Raw genomic sequence first — 22,169 nt, forward strand, 5'->3', positions numbered from 1 at the left:
GGGAGGGTGGGATTGAAATGGGAGGAGGGAGGGGCTTATGGGGGGATGCAGAATGAATAAAGTGTAATTGATGAAAAATTTAAGAAAAAAGGGAAAAAATAATTTAAGAACCTTAAATGACTTTCAAAATTGGAGGAAAACATGGAGTTAGTCAATTGGCATGGAGTACATCTCGCCCCTGGGGGCAATGGTCTCCTGAACCTACTCAGACCTCAGACACCACCACTGCTAGTTCTAGAACTGACACAGGATGTTCCAACGAGGGGTTAAGGCTTCTCATAATATTTCCTATAAGCCCACACCTGTTTGTCTATATCCCCCATTTTTATTCATTATTAGCCAGATAGAGCCAAGTAATTGTGGTAATCATACTTGCTTTTTTGCCCAATGCTGGAATGCTAGGAAAGTTAGGTATGCCCTGGTTACTCACATGCCTCACTGGGTGCCTATGCCCATTGATGCCCCTCACGCTATGACTCTCTTCAGACAGAAAAGGGATCTTGGAACTACAGCCACCATTGTTACTACCATCTCATTGACGGCTGTTGGAGCTACCACCAGGGCATTAGCCATGAGTCATACTGGACAGACTGCTCAGACCCTGAATACTCATTTAGCCAATGTAGCTCATGCCTTAGTTGTACATAAAGGAATTAATGCTCAACTAAAAGGAAGCTTGATGGTGTTCAATCAGAGGATTGACCTCTTGCAGGAGCAAATTGATACCCTATGGCAAATCGCTCAACCTGGCTGTCAATGAAAGTATGCTGGACTTTGTGTCACTAGCATACAACATGAGAATTTTTCCTGCGCTGCAAATCTGTCTAAACAATTGTCGAGCTATATTTTAGGTAATTGGACTGGAGAATTCGATACTACGATGGAGCAGCTGAGAGTGGCCATTGTCACAGTAAATTCTACCGGAGTGGACGCAGGACTAGCCACAGGATTATCAACATGGATTGCTGCAGCCATGAATCATCTGAAGGAATGGGCGGGCATGGGAGTGTTAGCAGGCCTTCTGGTGTTGGTCTCCTTGGTTTGCCTGTGGTATATATGCAAGATTAGAGTCTCACAACAGTGTGATGCAGCCATGATCATTCAGGCCTTTACAGCCATTGAAGCAGGACATTCTCCCCAAGCATGGTTGGATACCATAAAAAGCTAAAATGATACGCTCAGGATGCGAGGCTAAGCACTGTACTCAGGGTCAGCCGCTTCGGACCCAGAGAAGAGCATGTCTGATTGCATGCGGGTTGATGCCCCAGGTCCCGCCTCTGAGAAAAAGGTATCGGACGGTCTGATGCTCTTTGGGTGGATGACACCTAAATGAACATCTGTACAAAGTCCCAATTTATTTCTAATATCAGAGATCAGACCTCTACTCTTGCCTGATGCGTCTAAAACAAAAAGGGGGAACTGTAGAGAGCTGCGGAATGCTATGCCTTAAAGATGGAGCTGGTTTCCGCCTTCCACCTTCCCGATGGTGAGTGCTCTCTGTCACGAACAACTCCACATTTGGCTAAGGTCGAGGATCTGGCTTGCTTCCATGTATGTGGACCTATCTGCATTGCCCCCATGGCACGCCTGGGTTGGCTACCCAGAGGCTATTTAAGCTGTGGGCTGGCTTTCCCCGGGGTCCGAGGATTGTTCAATGTTCCTGAATAAACTGCATTGAAAAAAAAATAATGAGATCATGGGTTGGCTCTGAAGCTCCCTGCTGTGTTTATTTTAATAAACTGTCTTATTTGCCTGGTGTGCAGCTGGGGTTGAGACCTCAGCAAAGTCACTTTTATGTTCGAAGCCACAAAAGGGGAATTGTCACTCACATGTAACAAGTGATTTTATTTTTAAAAAAGTCACATGCTTTAGACTGCTTTTTCTGGGGAAGGTGTCTAAAAAATTATCTGCTTCACTCTGAACATGTGAGGAAATTGAAATGGTGTCTATTATTTGCCTGACTGCACAAGATTTAATTAGTCTTCCTGAAGAAGGAAAAGTGTGCTTCTAGAATTAGAGGAATCCACCTGAGGTTTGGGAAGGATGTAAGCAGAGGCCGCACAATTGTGTGTAACTCAGGGACATGTCAACTGTGTACCGGGTCCTTCTGCTCTTTGCATAGCCTGAGCTCCTGTTGAAGCTAGAAATAACTTTCTGTGCTTGACATTTAGATGAACATTCAGGGGGTGAATCATGCTTTGTCTTCAGCTCTGCAACACATTTACGTTGGGTTCTTTGTAGGTCAACTTAGGGGAAAGTTGCTCTTGTGTTTGCCTGCTGCTGGTGGAGCTGTGGGACATGGTTGGGTTTGCCAAAAGAAGCAAATGCTTATCAGCTCCTCGGCCAAGGTTTCAGTTAACAGCCTTCTGTGCAGCCCCACCCCCACTTCCGTTAAAGTTCAACCATTTGGATTTTGAGTGTGGCACAGCCAGGCTGTGATTGATGCCATCAGACCCTGAAACTGCTTTCCAGGAGGTGGCCAGGAGAAGGAAGCGCTGCTGAGCCCAGCACAGCACCCTGCATGCTGGGCTGACCCGAGAGATGCCAGCACAGAAGGCAGGCTCCTGAGGTTTACCTTTTATGGGATCAGGCTGCCTTGAGTCTGAGCCACTCTGGGCCTTCTGTGGCGACCTTTCTCTTTTAAGAGCATTAAATCTAAATATCTCCCTGTTGAACTCTATTGGCTCTTAAGGACCTTGTGTAAAGGGTGATTGACTTTTATGCCTTCTCCAAGGATGACTGAGTCTATTTATTGCCAGTGAGCATCCGTTATCTCATTGGCTCTAGATGACTAGGCTACTTAAGTGGTCCTTGTAAATAGTCATGATCTGTTGCTCTAGCTCTCTTAGGTCAGACTTGGAGATGACAGACCATAATTAGCTTTTCTTCCTAGCTATCATTGACCCTCAGTGAATGACATGCAAATTAGCAAGCCAGTCATGTAGGAAATATCCACCGGAACATTGTCTTCTCTTCTACTAGGCAGACCTATAGATGGAGTCTGGAGTGATGGTGGATTACATCAGGGAGATCTTTGTGAAATGCAGGGCCAGAATTAGGGACAACCACTAATTCAGCAGAGTGAGCATTTTGTTTGCTGATACAAAACTGCATTCTGGCCTAGATCATCCCATTGGCAGCAATAGAACAAGTCAAGTGTGCCTAGAAAAGGATGCCTCCTTCCTGACCATCACATCAGTGGTCACGTTGCTACTGTAATCTTTAAGACACCAGCACGTATCTCTCACCCCATCTCACCCCTGCCTTCTGTGGTTGCAGGGCACAGAGCTTGCATATTTGTGTTGCTGCAGCCTCAGGAAACTTAAGATATTTGAAAACATTTGCTGCTTAAGTGAATGTTAAATAAAATTTCTCTGTCATTTAGGGACTCTCCAAGGTAGCATTTTCTGTTACTGTGACTGTTATGGACAGAATATTTCTACCCTGGAAGTTTGGAAGATGCATCCTGCCTGCCATAGTCTTCATTACTCAGGCATTTGCATCTTCAGTGGATCTCACCCCCCTGCCCCCAGGCTTCTTTAGATTCTGTGAGGCCCCTGCTCAAATCTAGAGTATCTGTGGCTTATGTTTCACTAGTTTCCTCCAGGCTGAGGACTTTGTTCTGCGGGACCTCTGCTCACACCTCTCTTGTACTCGACCACGGTATGATGGTCATTGCTGAGCACTGGTTGCATTCTCCTCGAATTGTTAGCTTCTGTCTCTTTCTAAGATCCTACACCATTTAATGCATTGTGTGCTTCACTGTGTGCTTCCATGGATACTTATAGACTGAATAAATGAATGAAAAGAATGAATGAGTGAAATGAATGTATATATTTAAAAGTATCTTTTCTTTATTTTTATAATATATAACATGATATTACAGGGTATATAAAGAGCAAAGTAGGGAAATTAAACTATGTATTATACAGTTATTCTTTCCCTTCCTGTGCGCACGCACCTATGCCTGTGTCTGTGTACAAAGCCGCTAAAATTTATTGTACACCATGCCTGTAATTCCAGCTCTAGAGAGCCTTCATCAGGAGGATCACCACAAGTTTAATACTAGCCTGGGCTAAAGAGGGAGCTTCAAGTTTCAGGTGACCTTGAGCTGCCAAGGGGACCCTGTCTCAAAGACAAACAGATGGGAAAACATTTCTTTAACACAAATCCAATGTCTCTCAGAGTACCCACACATTAGATCTCTAGACGTACAGTGAGACAGAGTACCTTTAGTATTTGTTTTCCGGTTTTGGCTAGAAAGGTGGGAGCTAGTGGCACAGCTGGCAAAGTTGTTGTAATTAGCACATCATTGAAACTTGTCAAATGTCCTTAGACACCCCTGATGGGCATAAGGAGGAGCTCACAGGTAAAAGGATGTGTGAAGAGGTGAAGCACTGACAATTAGATGCCTGGTGGTGTAAATTACTAAAAGTCTACAGGGTATCAAACAGATCAGCCCTGTACCTAGGAAGAACTCTGTGGCCTTCATTTTCCTTCAGGGCAACTCTAGGCACTTTCACAGAGGCACAAAGGTTTTGACATCCATCAAAAGCCCACTTTTGATGGGATAACACTTTTGAAACTGTGTTACACATAATAATATATGTCCCGGTCCACCCCTGTCCCTGCTACCCTTCCTCCTAGTTCTTGTCAGTGTTCTTTGCTCATTCCAATAAAAATTGCTATTACATAGTGTCTATATTAGTTTGTGTCACAATGACCAGAGCACCTGTTAGAAACAGCTTAGTGGAAGAAAGGTGTTTTGTTTTTCTTTCTTTTCCCAGAGTTTCAGAAGGTCCCAGTGCATTGTGGGTGGGAGGCATCATGGTAGGAGTGTGTGGCAGAGGCTGTTCAGATCAAGGTGGACCAGAAGGCAGAGAGCATGCCAAGAGCCAGGGGCTGGCTATATAACATAGGACCCAGAGACAGAGTTCCCAGCCAGGCCACTTCCTAAAGCTTTCATAGCCTCTAACAGCACTCATCTCTGGGGGAATTGTAGATGCAAACTATGAAAATGCCATCTTTTGGCTGTGACCCACCATTATGTAGAACAGGGTCATTTTTAGCTCATTTACACTCATCCTCTGTCTTTACCAATCCTTTACAGTGAAACTTGTTTTTTATTCTGTTAATCAAATAGAACTCTCAAAAACTGATTAGAGTTTCTGTCCTGTTGGCATCATGTCATTTCTATTGTATATTTTTTGTTTGTTTGTTTGTTTTTTAGCTTGAAGGTTTTAAAAGTTTTTCTATTGCATTTCCTGATGCCACATGTTATAAGATGAGGATTTAGTTTGTTCAGAATCTTGCTATAATTCCGAGGATGCACTGGTCCTCATGATCCTCCTGACTCAGCTCCCTGACTGCTGGATTACAGGTGTGTGCCACCACTTCCTGTTAACAGGAGGAGGTTTATGCTGTTATTTAATCCCTCCTGTTTCGTTTCTTGCCTTTGCCAGCTCCTCTTCTTCACTAACGTGGAGTAGGTTAGCATTTAGATTTTCTTTTTCAGGGAGAGGGCTTGCAGGCACTTTAACGGGACCATTGAACATGGCAAGTATTGAGTGACATGTATGAGGCCCCTTAGCTGGTTAATGCTACCAGAGGCTGAAGTCGGGGCTTTTGCCTTGCAATCTAGTGGGATTCCTGTAAGTTCAGTTATCTAATGCTTAGTGAGTTCTTTTCTAGGCATTGTATTAGGTGCCAGGTCATATTAAATAATAAGAAATTATTCCAGACAGACCTCACGCTCCACAGTCAAGGAAGGAAGTTTTACAAAACATAACTGGGTTTCAATGCTATTCTATTAAAAAAGAATAGTTATCTCATTATTATTATTTTTTATCCTGCAGGTCAGAGGTTAGGGAAAGTTATAACTAGAAGTGTCAACTTCTTAGATTAATTGACTAATTTAGTATGTGGGTGTGCCTGAGTGTATGTATGTGTGCCACGTGCATCCAGGAGCATAGAGAAGCCAGAAGACGGTGTCAGATCCCCTGGAACTGGAGTTACAACAGTTGTGCACCACCGTGTGGGTCCTGGAAATCAAACCCTAGTCCTCTGCAAGAGTAGCAAGTGCTCTTAACTGCTGACACATTTCTGTAGCCCCAGAAGTGGCGATTTTAATATACCAAGAAAATAACATAGTTAACTCATTTATAGTGATGTTCTTTCTAGACAGTCATTTAAATTGTCTATTTCAAGTTCAAATATCAAAGCAAATTGTTTAGAAGTTTACAGCCATATAATGTTTTGTGCATCTGGCAGGATTCTATGGGAGAGTATTGAACAGTTATCAGTTGTCCTTATAGGTTTGTGTAGGATTTTCACTTCACATGCCTGCCTGCCTCCCTCTTTGAAGGTCCTCTGCATGGCAGTTTGTGAATTTTCTTCTTTTGCTGCCTCCTTCAGCTTTTCATCACAGTGAATTGCTTGAGTACAGATTTCTCCTCCCAGAAGGGCGTGAAAGGACTTCCTTTGATGATTCAGATTGACACATACAGTTACAATAACCGCAGCAATAAACCCGTCCACAGAGCGTACCACCAGATCAAGGTCTTCTGTGACAAGGTGGTAAAGACAAATTTGTCAGAAAGGTTCTGTTATGGCTAGATGTTCTTTTTAATGACATTTCTCCCTTGTCGCTGTTCTCGGCCAACCACAGAGACATGGCAGTCTTTTATTCTCAAGTCCTGTTAGATATTTAGGGAGTCACCAATCCATCCACTGTCCTTTGTCTTGGCTCTTGCTGTTTTCAGTATTTTTACCATTAATTTAATGACTGGCATTGCCCTGGGGCTTAGTTCTCTCAGGCTGATAAAACAAAATACCCGAGGCTAGGTGGTGTGAGCAATAGAAATGTACTCTCTACGGAAACCTCAGCGCTATGAGTTCTGTCCCTGTGAGCGACTTCCTGGCTGCCGGTAGGCATGTTATTTCCTTGTGCTCACATGGAAGAAAAAGAGAAGAGCTCTCCTGTGTCTTTTCACGGGACACTGTCACATCAGGGATTAGCCTCATCACCTCACCAGCGTTAAGGGCTTCGCTTCAGCACATGGCGGGTGAAGTGTGGGAACCTTCAGTTTGTAGCATACTGTGCTTTGGTCCGAGCGTGCAGCTGAGATGACAGATCTGGAATATCCGCTGGGTGTAGACACTACTGTAGAACACACATTGCAATCTTGGCCATTTGTTGAGTTGCATGGGGCCTCACCTAGAACTTTCAGGACTAGAAACCTTGCCTACAAAATAAGTTCATCATTTTTACACAGCACACAGTGCTTTCGTCTCCATAATTGCTACTATAAACTTTAACAGAATAGTTAGAATAAGAAAGCTTCAACCCTGAAGGTCAGGTACAAGAGATGGTCACAGGTGTGAGCACGTGTACTGATCATTTGACAGCCTGTGTGAGGTCAGCCTCTGTGAGGGCAAGTAACGGAGCCTAAGGCACTCGTTGGAAAGCACCAAGGGGCCTTCTGAGGACAGGGTGTGAGGTGGGCTGGGGGAAAAAATTCTAAAGACCCTAGCTGGCTGGTGTGTGCAAAGGGACTGATATTGCTATGTTGTTTTTCATGAGAAGTTACAATGTAAAGCCCTGATCTAGGGGGAAAACCCTGTTCTGGGCAAAACTGGTAAGAGTAAAATCAGCTGCTGGAATTGGCAAACAGGTGGCCAGGAAAGAAAAGCACAAAAGAAAATTAAGATAGGAAGGGACACTCTCCTGGTTAGTTTTTGCCACACAGCTGGAGAGTTTTCTCGTAAGAGAAGGGCCACCGAGAAAATTCCTCTAGCAGATTGGCATGTGTGTAAGTCTATGGAGCATTTTCTTGATTGATGGGTGATGTGGAAGGGCTTAGCTTACTAAGGGCTTAGCTTGCTAGCCCTGGGCAGGAGATCCTGGGTATATAAGAAAGCAAACTGAGCAAATCTTGAAGAACAAGCCAGTACGAGACATTTCTTCACGGTCTCTGATTCTGTTCCTGCCTCCAGGTTCCTGCCTTGAGTTTTTCTCCCTCAGTGATGGCCTGCACCTGTAAGAAGAAGTAAGCCCTTTGCTCTCCAGGTTGCTTTTGCCGTGGTCTTTATTGTAACAATAGAAAGCACACAGAAATATCTTTATTTTCTCCTGATATAGTATTACTGTTGAAATTTTTGATGATAAAAATATCCCTATTCACTTCTAATTATTTATTTTCCTTTAATTAAATGCCCAAAGAATAGTTTTCATCTTTTCAAAGTCTATACTCTGTATTTATATACAGAGTAGGCCACCTTATAAAACAAAAGACTAGGGGCTGGCTCAGTCCTAAAGAACACTTGCTGCTCTTGAAAAGGACTCAGATTCAGTTTCCAGTAACTGACAGCTTTACAGCCATTGGCAACTCCAGTTCCAAGGGATCTGGTACCCTCTTCTGGCCTCTGTGGGCACCAGGCACTCATGTGGTGCATGTACACACATGCAAACAAAACACTCCCCAAAATAAAATGAATACACCTTAAAGCAACAATAACAGTGCGCTTCTTTGTATTACTGTGTGAACATTTAAGAAGAGGGATTGTAGGTTACAAGCCTCAGGGGAGAACTGTCCTAGCTTCTCATGTTGCCCAACGTGACTCAGAAAATAGCCCCCCCCCAAAAAAAAAACCGCATTTCATTAAAAACAAGATTAAGGTCAGACCAACTTCCTTATGAACAGTGAATGAACATCATGAAGCTACTACCACCCAGCAGATGAAAAATAGCCCAATATCTCAAAGTGAGCCAATGAATCTCGCTAACAGGAAGCTTGAAAACCATGTATATGAAGAATAGACCTATGCTTGAGGTCAGGCAAGAACTTGCAATAGAAGCAGAAGTATTCCATAATGTACGAGAAGCAGCTAGCGGCTAGGCCAGTGACAGGTCATAAGGAGGTGCAGGTGGGAAAACAGCGCAGAATAGAAGGAAATTATGAAAGAGAGGAGTGAACATACCACAGACAAGAGCTAGAGATGGCCGAATATTTGTAGAACGGTGGTCATTGAGAAGAACAAACCAAGAAAAAAAACAACAAACTCCCAAGCAACAGAATACAACAAATGCAAAAATGGTACATCAGAACCATGGGAGAGTGTTTATACCGTGCTGGGGGAACTGGCTCAGGAAAACAATATGAAGCAACAGCTATCAGATGGGCAGAGTGGCACACACCTTTTAACCCAGCACTAGGGAGGCAGAGGCAGGTGTGTGTCTGTAAGTTTGACCAGCCGTGTCTATGTAGTGTGTTCCAAGACAGCCAGTGAGACTCTGTCTCAGGGGGTTAAAAAAAGAAAGCATAGCTATCAGACTTTGAAAAGATGAAAACTATTCTTTGGGCATTTAATTAAAGGAAAATACATAATTAGAAGTGAATAGGGATATTTTTATCATCAAAAATTTCAACAGTAATACTATATCAGGAGAAAATAGTTATCTGAATAGAATAAAGTAAACCAAGGACTTTTTTTCGACCCAATTAACTCCAATGTAAAGAATATAGAAAAACAGAAACTTCAAATAAAACCTAAACGACAATATAACATCCCAATTCTGGTGAATATTGCTTCTCCGTAAATCTAGTAGAGAATAAACTCTAGACATGGAATGTGAAAGCACAGGTGATATGCTGATGGAGGGCACACAGTTATCTGTAAATTGGTGAGTGATGGGGGAGAGTGCAGACATGTAGCCATCAGTGTGGCCATAGGATGACTACTGAAAAGCTCAATAAACTGCAGGGAAATGGCTCAGTGGATAAGAGTACTTTTCATGTAAGCACAAGGCCCTAAATTTGAATCCTTACCACTAGTATAAAAATCTGGGTGTATTGCATGTTCCTGTAACATTGGGATTGTTTCTGAGGCATGTGGGTGTCCAGCCACTCACTGTAGCTTAAATGGCAAACTTTAGGTTCAATAAGAGACCTGTCTCAAGGCAATAAGTCAGGGCATAATAGAGGAGGACATTCCAAATGCTTCTCTGGCCTCAGAACACACTGAAGGACACTTGCACACAACACACATACAAGTGTGGTAACAAGTGAGGTAACAAAGACAGTGTAATCTCACTGGCTGCTTATAGGTATGCACTGGTGACTACTTCAGATTAGATGATGGAGAAGAGAAATGAAAAGAGGCCCGTAGCTAATTCCATGCTACCCTTCATTCTTAATGCTACATCAGTCTGTTTTAAATTGCCTGTTATAGCAATGAAATAGCACAGGGATGAATGCATCCCTGTGAGCCGAGAGAAGTGACAGCAGAGAGGAAATGGTTAAGAGAAGATAATAAAAGCCACTGGAATTGCACTGTAGGCACAGCTGTATAGCCCTTATAGAACCGAGGGACAGTTAGGTAGCCTCCAGAGCCCAGAGACCATTTGACGCAACACTCAGTGAGTACATACACATGGGTCAAAGGCACTTGGCTGGACTCACGCAGCAGAGGAGCTGGGTCCAGACATAGATCTGTCTCAGTTCAGACTCCTTGAATCAATAACTAACTTTATACACTGAATGTGAGAGTGACTACTGATCATTCAAAAAACCCAAAACTAAACAAACACACACACAAAACCCCAAACTTGTAGGGAGGAGAGTATTGCACTGTGGCTGTGAGCCTATGTCCTAGAGGAAAAGAGGCTTTAAGGGATAAAATGGGCTCATTATACCAGTTGTTTGCCAATTGAAAAAAAAAAAAAACAAACCTATTTTCATTCAGTTATTTTTCCTTTCAGTGAGAAAGGATGAGAAGGGGAATGTGTACGTTCCCTACCTGCCCCAAAGCTTTGTTGTTGAAGTCACATGGCGGGGCCTTAGGCTAGGAAAAGGTGGTTGGAAAAACCATTTACTTGTATGGCTATGATTTTAAACATTGAAAACCCAGAATGGATCACTCTCGTGTACGCTTTGCCAATAAGAAAGGTCACATTCCTAATAGTTCCTGTTTTAAATGCCCTAATGAAGCATGATGGATTGGCATTTTTTTCAAGCAGTGAGTGATGACATAGGTTTCTGTATATTGCAGTGTTAAGGAGTGGGGAATGTCAAGAAACTCACATGAAGAAGAGTCTTAGGACCTTGCGGATGGGTTAACTGTAATTGCATCAGCTGCATCAAATTTGCCCTCTTAAATGAAATGGACTTCTTCCCTAAGTGTAGAAGTAATGTTTTCTGGAAGTTTTGGCGACAAGTACTCCTAGGAAATAAAGTGATGCAAGATCTTGGTGGAGGCAGATCTGTCTGTACTGAATGTGTAGTGCTTTTTTGGGTCTTACTGAAATCACAGCTTTATTTAGAAATGAGAATGACAGTTCCCCAAGAGTGTATAATGTGTTTCTAGTTCCTGAAAACTATACTGCACATATATAATTTTTTTCCAAAAATACGCTTAATTCATTTTATGATCTTGTATAAAACCCCATATGTGGTAGCCACAGCTGGAGCCTAGGTCCTCTGAACTCTGGTGAGGGTTTTCTCAAGGTGGTCCATGAATTCCTGATGAGGTTATTTGATGAACACAGTCTTTCCCAGAGGTTCCAGGATCAAGAAGCTGTAGGACTTGGAGATGGCATGAAAGGTGGCCTTGATGGAGTTGCCCAGGGTGGCAGTGCAGCCCTGTCTGATGTTGGCGGTCATTAATACTGGCCATACTTAGCAGCTTTCTGGACACAGGAGCAGAGATGATGCTAGTGCCTCTCGGTTGGGGGGGACTCAGCAGTGTGGAACCACAGCTTCCTGTCACTCTGCATGGAACAATGTGGGGCTTGCCAATCTTGTTCCCCAACTAGCCTTTCCATACAGAAAGAGTGGAAAGCTTGGCCAAGATGATAGCCCCTCGGGTTTTGATTGGCTATATCCTTGGACCACTTAATACCAGGGCCAACATAACTATTCTAGTCCCCAATAGCAACTAAAGCCTTGAACTGGGTCCTCATTGCAGCATCTACCCTGGCACGATCTTCAGAATCTCATCTTTTGGGGATGCTCTCAGGAAAAAGCTGATGGTCTAGGATTCCTTAATGGGTGGGGAGAAGAGGTAAATTGTCTCCAGGAACTCGATTTTCAAGTCCTTGACCAGGTGGCCCAGCTTGGTGACAGGGATCCACTCCTTGTCTTTGGCTTTACCTCCAGAAGCCTCACAGCATCTATTATAACCTCAGTCCCCAAGGCTACTGCCAAGTCCTCTGCAGAAGCTGTTGTGGCCTTCCAAGCCTGGACCAGAGGTATTCTGCACCATCCGCTGTTTGCTGTTTTCCTGAAGAGGAGGATGATATAGATAATTCTTAAACAATTCTTTCTTGGCTATTCTCAGAAATAGCACAAATAAAACCATTCTTTAAAAGTAAAATTTCTTGGGCTGTACCCATTTTTATTGGTTACTTTTCTCGTGCTAAGATAAAATGCCATATGGGTCCAGAGGGTTGAGTTTATCATGGCAGGTGAGGCATAGCAGTGTGAAAGTGAGCATGAAAGTAGGAGCAGGAAGATGAGATGCAGGCATAGTGCAGAGAGAGAAAGTGGAGTGAGGTTTTAAACTCTCTTAAGCCCACCCCCAGTGATGCACTTTCTCCAATGAGCCTGCCACCTTCCCAGGCATCACCACCAACTGGGGACCAAGTGTTTGCATACCAGGCTCTGGAGAATGTTCTCATTCAGGTCATTGCACTATCTGTCTGAGTTAGCCGTCTAGCACTGGGATAAAGCCCATGACCAAAAGCAGCAGGTGGGAGAGTGGGCTTGTTTCGTCTTATTCTTCCAGGGCACATCACAGAGTGAAGGCAGGGAAGGAGCTCACAGCAGGAACCTGGAGGCAGGAACTGAGGCAGTGGTTATGGAGGAGAGCTGCTTACTGACTTGCCCTGCTCCTGCACACCCCCTCTCCCCGGCATGCTCAGCTTGCTTTCTTAGATCCAGGAGCCTGTGCCACGGCCAACACCACTGCCAGCAGGCTGGGCCTTTTCTCATCCATCAAGAAAATGCTCCACAGGCATTTTCTCAGTTGAGATTCTCTCCTATGACCTTAGCTTGTGTCAAGTTGATCAACAAACAAATAAAACAAAACAAAAACACAACAAACTAACCAGGGCAATATTCAGCATGATGAGTGTTTTTCACATAACACTAATACTTAAAAAGAACACAAAATTTGACAATGAAAAAATAATTTGTATAATTTGGGATGTGTCTTGAGTGAACTATAATTTATAGGGGTAGATAATACATATTTGTATGGAATACTGAATTACACATAGCTTCCAACACATGGCAAAGTGCTCTGTATGCATCTAAGAAAAAATGTTGCCATTTCCCACTCCAAACTTGAAGTTGGTTTGAGCAAGGTGTTATTGGGGGCATTTAGAATTGATTTCTCTTTGTTTAAACACAAAGGCTCTACAAAAATCTGGGTTATTTTGATGAGTTTTTTTGTAGCCGGTGTATCTATATTTCTCTATGTTGTCCCTCTTGCTGTGGATTTCCATGACCTGTAAGTATCAATGACACCTCAAAATTTAATGTAAAATAGCATAAGAACTGCTAGTTCTTTGGTAGTTTTTGGTATGAAAGGTGCATTGTGATTGTCTGAGTCTCATCTATGGAAAACAGCAGTGGCCCATCCTTCAAGAACTCCCTCCAAAGCCATGGTGCTCTTGCTGAACCCAAGTCCCCACTGTATCCTAGTCTTGTCTGGCTTTCTGCTCTGAGTCAGTAAGACCAGTAAGAGTCAGTGTGACCAAAAGTGTATTTGGTTTGTCTGAAGGGTGCAGGTTACTGGGTGCTTTATGTGGTGTGTGTCACTGTTTCCTAAACAGACTGTTAACATGGACCTAGGAAGCAGGTTTGGCTTGGTGTCCTGTGAATGTCACCTGTGTAGGGCATTGTGAATTCATGGTCTACTTGAATTCTGCTGAAGCCAGAATGGAGGAAGCTGTGCTGGATGCCTTTCTGGGATCAGGAGAGGAAAATAGGTTAAGAAATGGCCCAAAAGAAATATGAACAGCAAATGATGCTGACACCAGGGGCAGCTGATCAGGTAGTGGAGCAGGAGAAGGCCTTGAATTTGGCTAATAAGAAGTCAAATTACAAAGAACAGGAGCACAGAAGTGAGTGAATGCATGTTTCTCCTACGTGGTAGAGTGAGCACCATCTCCAAGCATACAGGGAAATACGATAATTTCATGTGCAGAGTGATCCCACATCTTTGTGTGGCTACAAAAACGCCCCCTTTATTTCTTCCTGTGATGATTTTTTGAAAAAATTCATAACCATAGGCAGAGGAAAACTTGCCCTGGGAAGTGGCACTTGCCTGAAAGCTGTCTGTGCCTAGGAGCGGACGCCATGGGCCAGTGCTTAGGCTGTTCTATTAATAGCACTGAGCTACCCAGCAGGTGACACTGGGCCAGAGAACTCAGCCTGTTCTTTCCCCATGGATTCAAAAGCCAAGTTCATGGAGTAGGCATGAGACAGGAAGAGGCAGCAATCCGATGAGCTGGCCTTACAGGTCAGAATGTAGCATGAAGATCTGTGAGTGTTCTCATTTCGCTGAGGCAGGAGGCTTCCTGGCTTCCTCTTCCCATCTTCACGCTGTGTGTGAGAGAGAGAAAGAAAATGAGAATATTCTTTTATGCTCTGAAAACATACCTTGCTTGGTCTCTGTTTTCCCCATCAGGGAGCAGAAAGAAAAATCCGAGATGAAGAGAGAAAGCAGAATAGGAAGAAAGGGAAGGGCCAGGCCTCCCAAACCCAGTGCAACAACTGTAAGTCAACCCCTCCCCAATGCTGATGGTAGCCAGCAGGGTCCTTTGAAGAGACAGAAGAAGCTGGCTACAGGGGAAGGTACGAAGGCTCCAGGTGTGGCCTGCTTTGCCCCTACAGTGCAGACAGGGGCAGCGTTGATATGGAAAGCAAACAGAAGTCCTCCGCGGTACACACAGGACAGCTGGAAGTGGAGGAGCCTTCCACCCTCATTGTACTTCCCAGAATCCCATGCTCTTTTTGTTTATTTGGGCCTGGGGAAGGGCATTTGAAGCATAATCTAGGCTGCTGGGAAAGCTTTGGGGGAGGATCATGGACTTGGCTGACAGTGTTCATGTGTGCATAGCCCTGTTCTGTGGTTGTTGTGGTTTCGTGCAGCCTCTGACGGGAAGCTGGCTGCCATACCTTTACAGAAGAAAAGTGACATCACGTACTTCAAAACCATGCCTGACCTGCACTCGCAGCCCGTGCTCTTCATACCAGATGTTCACTTTGCCAACCTGCAGAGGACTGGACAGGTACTACTTTTGCTCACAGCCTCCTACTGCCCTCCTCAGGGTGTGCTGGTGTGTACGCAGAACAGGCCACAAAAATAAACTCAAGCAGCAGGGGAATGGCAACACAAAAAGTAGGTTTTTACAGAAAACATTGTCTTGGGAGGAAAGACTGGCATGCTAAGGCAAAGAAAGGTGTGAGCTGTTATTAGAACATTGTTGACAACAGGACAGGAGAAAGCTCCTCATCTGCCTGTTCAAGTTGTGGTGTCTGTGAAGCAGACTCCGTCAGTGCACATATCGCCACCTAGTGGTGAGAGGTAAAACTGTTTCATACATTTCATACATACATTTGCCCAGAGGAGAGAAATTAAGATCTTGTCAACAATTTTTTCCTTAGCAAATTAGTAGTTCTCATTGAGTGGATAAATCATTAGTCATCTGAAGGAAAAAGAGTGTTAGATCTTCCTTCAAAAACACAATAGCCAAGTCCTATGGTTATATCTACAAATGAAATGAAGGATTGGAAATCAAATAAATATTCAATAATTAAATCATTATGACAGCTTAGTTTTGTGGAAGATTATGCAGACACTGAAATTTCATGATGAAAACTATGCATCCACAGGAGAATTAATTATGATTTTGTTCAATAAAAACTAAAAGTAGGGTACTGGTGTGCTGGGTCTAGCACTCCAGTGCTGACGGAGCTGAACTGGACCTTGCTCACGGTTTTTCCTGTGCTAACTGAAGACCGGTCCTCTATAAGGGAAGGTTTCCAGAGTTCTCAGGTGATGCTGATGTTATTTCCTTTACTCTTTAAGGTTACTTCTCCCAAGGGAGAAATGAAAACTGGAGAAGAAAGAGAAGATGTTTCTTAGCATCAGCCCGAGTTTGTTTTGGCCATACTAATTGGGACTTTAATTTTGCCTCGTTTTGTTTTCTTTTGAATCCAGAATCCTTAGCTGAAAGGATTGTTTTGAGAAATAGGAGCATTATGACAAACTCAAGTCCCCTCGCATTCTAAGTGCTGGGACTTGACATCAGCCTGATTTCTCAATCTTGCAGCTTCTCCTTTTTCTGGAGAATGTTTTATATAGTGACAAGGCAGCTGTACAACCAGAGGATCATGGTGGGGGGGGGGGTTGCATGTGTGCATATGCATGAGTGTGTGTGTTTATTTGTTTCTCGGTTCATGATATAATATGATAATAAATATATTCATACTTTTTGCATGGAGTACATTTCTACTAAAATTCATTTTAACATTTCTATCTTGTCTTATTACATAGGAACCAATATATAAGAGGAAAGAATATGAATATTGTATCTTGTCCAGAAAAGACAGCCAGCAAGGCTGTGTGTGTGAGAGAGAGATGGTTGCCTGCATGTGCCACCACTGTCTGGCACTGTCTGCAGGATGCTTCAGTTTCTCTAATTCTGATTGTGCTTGCCACTGCTCGTTCCTAATGACACTTGTCCTTGGAGAGCTTCCTTTTGCCACATGACCTTTAGAGCATGAAGAGAGTTAATGAATGAAAAACTGAAATAAAAAGAGGAGGATGTGGCTACCCTTAAAGTGTGGAGATTTTTATTGTATATGTAAAGGACAAAGCAGGCAGAGGGAGGAGTCCAGGCTGAACACGGCCAGCTGACTAAACGGGTGAGGAGAGAGAAGTAAGAGAGAAGCCAAGAGCTGCCACCAGGTTCAAGAGGCAAAGAAAGCCAAAATGGCTGAGTTACATGCTGTTGGAACAGGAAGTCCAGCCAAGAGAGGAGTGTAGAGGAGGGGTTGGGGTGAGGTATGCTGAGAGGAGCCACAAGTCCTGAGGGATGCTGGCCCTATTTGATATGTGAAATAGGCATCCCAGTTAAATATTTGTCCACCAGTTTCTTTGCTGACAGTTTACCCTTACATTTCTGTGGTGATGGGAAACCAGGGTAAGCCTGCTTTGATGAACAAACACGCGGGAGCCAGCACAGCCTTTCTAAAGAATGTGTTTAGATCTTACCAACAGATTTTCTTATTGTCAGGAGCAGCATTTGGCAGAGAGCCAGAGTAACCTGATCAGATCAGACCAGCTTAAGCTAGAAATAGTCACATTTCTGAATTTACTTTATAAAATCTAACACACACACCATTGCTAATCAAATGTATCTTTTTTCCTCTTCACAGATAGTTTGTACAGTCAGACAACTCATTCAGATTTCTGTTTTATGCTGTCTGACATGAGCCTCTTGTTTTCCCCACAGGTGTATTACAACACAGATGACGAACGAGAAGGGTAAGAGCAGTCCTTCATTCTAAGCACATAATGTTTGTTTGTGGGGTGGCAATGCACCTTCCCAGCCTGGGCCGCCCTGGGCAGGAGATGGGACCTTCCCGTGTGCTGTGACCTAGAATGGAGAGAGGGGCAACAGGTGGTCACCTTTTCCTGCAAGCCCATCTTCTGTACCTTCCCTTTCTCCCTGTGATCTGCCTTTGACTAAATGGTAATTTTGCAAATGTGGCCCATCCCTTCTAGTGCACTGTTTGTTGAAATCTTTCTGATAGCTCTTGCTTCCCATCGTTTCATCTCAGCACAAGATCTGGTTGAGAGTGTAAAAGCCTTTCCTGCTTTTAAAACTGCCCGAGACACAAACAGCTCCTGAAGCCTTACTCAAGGTGTTGAATGGGGCCTGAGTAGGTTGAGAACCTGTTCACTGCCCTGTGGGTTTGGGGTAGGAAGTTGTCTTCTGTATCTTCCAGATGTGTCTCTCTGGCCCCATCTTTGCAGAGAATATATGCCCACCTATAAATGTTTAGGGGCAGCTAACTCTTCAGTGTAGTTTCTTTCCTTAACTCATTTTATATACTCAGAAGCTTGCAGGTATGAAAGGGCTGTTTTAAGGTCACGAGATGACTCTTCTAGGACACAGTGACGTTGGTAGCACATTCTCACAGGGTAGGTGTTGAGCTAGCTGCCTTCTATTTGAATATTGCCAGTGACGAATGCTCTCTGCATATGAGGAAGCTCATTATATTATTTCTAAGAGCTGGGTGGTTTCAGCTTTTAGAGTTTAAAGGAGGAAAACTGTACTTTGGCTTATTCTTTTGGAACAACATAGGGCAGAGGCAGGGGCAGACGCCAGAGCTGTTCCTCTGTGGCCTCTGCCAGTTAGAGAATGTCATTTAGGCTTCCAGTCTCTTGAATGACACTGCCTATGTTTAGTATGATCTTCTCTGGTTAATTAATTCTTTTTGGAAACATCCTGACAAACATACCCAAGAGTGTGTTTTACAAATCTTCTTAGGGTCTCTCATTTCATATTGGTTAACAGTTGAGATTATCATAGCACGTTCTCTCTGATAACAGTGTTCAACTTCTGTCCATTCACTCCTGCTCTGCTCTCTGGATAAGCCTTTTCCACCCTCAACATTCAAACTTCTGTTCTTTCCTGAAACTGTTCTTAGTTACAATATAATTTTATCTTTTAATATCTTAATTTCTCTCATGGGAGACTACTAAATTTATACAACAACAGCAAAAAAAAAAAGAGCATTTTGCCTCTGTGTGGGTTTGTGTACCAGTTACATGCCTATTGCCCATGAAGGCCAGAAAATGGCATTGAATCCCTGGAACTGGAGTTACAGGTGATTATGAACTGTGCTATGGATGCTGGGAATTAAACCCAGGTCCTCTGGAAGAGCAGCCAGTGCTTTTAACCTCATAGTTCTCCAGCCTGACCACTAAGTTGGTTTTGTTTTGTTTTTATTTGCTTTTGTTTTCTGAATACATGTGTTTAGAACCTCCTGAATTGCAGATTATGTTGGGAACTCTCTTATAAGCTCAATGCTATATTTTTCTCTTAAAGCAGGCTAAAACCACATTCATTCCTTAATACGTATTTTATGCTTATTGTTTGCATTAGTTGTGTATACCTAACATCCCAAGATAAATTTCCTACAAACCATAGTCAAACTTTTCCATTCCTATGTAAGACACTTCATAATTGGTGAAGGAAGTATAGCTGATATTGCTGGCTTTATTCCTGAAGCAGAAGTTTTCAAGTGACAGACCAAGGGCCAGATCTTCTTTTGGTGGTGGTGGGGGTGGGCAGGGTCTCAGTCTGTAGCCCTAGCTGCCTGGAACACAGCATGTAGGCCAGGCTGGCCTTGAGCTCACAGAGATCTTCCTCCTGAGTGCTGGGATTAAAGGTGTGTACGCCACACAGCCTCAATCACCCATTTTGAATGGTCTACAGACTAAGATAGTTTCAATAGTTTAAAAACCTCCAGTGAAGACTGGCATTACATGATCGGTGATATGAAGTACACCTGAGCCTCTGCAAGGAATGTTTTTCTGGAACACAGCTGTATTAGTTCCTTCATGTGTTCTCTATGGTTTCTTTGGTGATACAGCAGCAGAATTGAGTGTTACAGTAAGAATCTGAAAAACCTTTGCTGCTGGGCCCTTTTCAGACAAACTTTGCCACCTTCTGTCTCAGAGGAAGACACTCTCAAAGGAATTAAATTAAATAACCCTCAGGCTGCTTAGGACTGGAACTTGTCCAGGACCAAATCTCTAAAATCAGTTGTAAATCCTTTAAGTATTGATTAGAAAGACAAGCATAGTGGCTCATGCCTTTAGTCCCAGAAATCAGGGATCTGAGGCAGGAGGATCAAACGTTTTGGCTAGCCCAGTCTGTCTAGAAAATAAAAACTCCCATTTCAAAAACAGAAATGGGTAGTTTGTTCTTTTTATCCTGGGACAGAAATAATCAGATTTCAGTTGGTTGGAACAAACAAGTGATTAGATCTATGAATTCTAATCTTTAAATCACATATTTTATAAAGAGACAGCATGGCGTCATGAAAAGAATGTTGGCTTGAGCTCAGGAAGCCAAGTCCACCCTCTGGACTGTTGTTTATCCACATGAAGCCTCATCCAGCCTTCCTGTCCCTAACCTCCATGTCCTCAGGTCTATACTGAGGGTGCTGTAGAAGGCTCTCTCTCTTACATCCCCAGCATTTGGCATTTTGCTTAGTGGTATTCCTGAGATAAAGTTCACAGGGAGTGTTATAAAGGGGAACTTTAGGAGAGTGTGAAGTGATTGTGCAGACCCATCAGCCTGTCTTTTGCAAGCTAAGTGGCCAGTGACCTACCTGTAACTCCACTGGTCTCTCCATAAGAATTGCCTGTGTTGTTGCGTAGTCATCCATTCCAAGGACAGCCATGTCCTGTACTTCCATACATCTCTGATTGAGCAATGTGGACAGGTTAGTGCCTCTGTGTTAATGCATGCTGGGTCCTTGGCTATTGCTATATGTTAAAGTAATAGCACTCCCTGGATACCTTGGCTAGGTTCTGAATGCTTTTATGTGTATTCTTTTCATAATAGGAAATCTGGGAGATTTCCTGTTATCTCCCAGATTTCCTATTATCTGCCATTAACAGTGAGGAAAAAGGCCTTGAGAAATTTGGAAACTTCTTCAAAGTTGTCTAGCTGGTACATGATAGAAGCACAGGTTGAGCCAGTGCTTACCCATAATTCCCAGCACTCACCAATGTGCCTCCATTGCCCTGTTTCCTCAATTCTAGACCCATGGCTGAGGGGAAGGCACAGGGGTGGGGGCTGGGCATATCCTATTGTGTAAGCTTTCTGGTCTTTACCAAGGCCTAACCTTGTTTCATCTCATGAGCTCTCCTGGCAGGGCAGACAGATCTCTGAGCTCTGAGGACACCGTGTGTGCTCATCTAGCCCTGAGGAGGTACTGACTTCAGTGGCATTGTCACAGCAGCCATCAGGACGATGGATCAGGCCAAGCTTGTGATTTTGAGTTAGCTTCACTGTTTGCGGTAGTTAAAGAGGCTGGAGAATACCCCGCAGAGCGTGTCTGTGCCTTGTGCTCTCCAGAAGTTTCACCACAAGTCCTGGTAGCTTTGTAGCTCTTGCATCAGACCTAACATTTCTCAGGATTTTTTGGATGAATCTTAATATTGTTTGTTGCTTCCAAGGGTCTTGTTTTCCTTGTGATTAACCCCACAAGCCTATGGCTGAGTGTGCTGCTGGCCCTGGGTTTTTCTAACTGATGGCCTCGTGATGGAGATGATGTCAGGGAAAGCTCTGCTCTGTTGCTCTCTGATCCTTTGCAAATGATTATATAGTGTCACTGAGCTGGGCACAAAAAGGCCTTCGGCCTGCATTCTTCTCATTAGAATGCGGGCAAGTCATAGCTGCCTTGTTTGGTTTTGCTTTGAAAAATAAATGAAACTACTGGATTCATAACATAGAAAACTTACTGACTCCTACTTGGTTTATAGATTTGAAAGTGTTTGGCCTCCCAAGAGAAATGTGGTTTATCTGAGATACTATTTTAATGACAAAGCCTGCTGTGGCTTGGATTAAGTTGTTCTCAAAAGTCAACTGAACTGGAAAAATATAAATGAATCTTGCTTTGTGAAGCAGCTTGACTCACACAGCACGAGAAGGTATCTGATAACATTTCAGGCAATTTACCAGTTATTAACCTAATGGTGCCTGGCTGCTATGTGTATGGATTTTTTTTTTTAATCTTCTAGTTCTAAGTTCATGGTCACTAGTTCATGGTCACTACTATTACAGTTCTAAGTTCTTGGTCAGTTCCAAGAGGAGACAGTATCATGCCTGCTTTTATGACAAAGCAGCAAGGGCAAGGCAGAGGCAGCAGTGTCCTAAAAGTTCTTTACTGCCTTCAGGTGAGACCTGAGTCATAGTTTTTTCCTTAGCTGTTTCTACTGTTTGACATAGAGGAAATAAAATAAGATGGCTCTTGATAGGCTATCCTCAAAAGCATCTCAGATGCTTCTTGGGTAGCTCTTTCATGAGATGGTTCCCTTGAAGGTGGCACATGCGAATAGCCTTTTTTCCTATTAGC

The 22,169-nt window shown here is 43.4% G+C and overlaps 1 pseudogene; it reads left to right on the forward strand.

The window, feature by feature from the left end:
• LOC132650923 (grainyhead-like protein 2 homolog) overlaps nt 1-22,169 on the forward strand; it is a 59,366-nt pseudogene that overhangs the window by 21,068 nt on the left and 16,129 nt on the right.

Source organism: Meriones unguiculatus (genome assembly GCF_030254825.1).
Source record: "Meriones unguiculatus strain TT.TT164.6M chromosome 13 unlocalized genomic scaffold, Bangor_MerUng_6.1 Chr13_unordered_Scaffold_34, whole genome shotgun sequence".
In the NCBI taxonomy this organism is placed as follows: Eukaryota; Metazoa; Chordata; class Mammalia; order Rodentia; family Muridae; genus Meriones; species Meriones unguiculatus.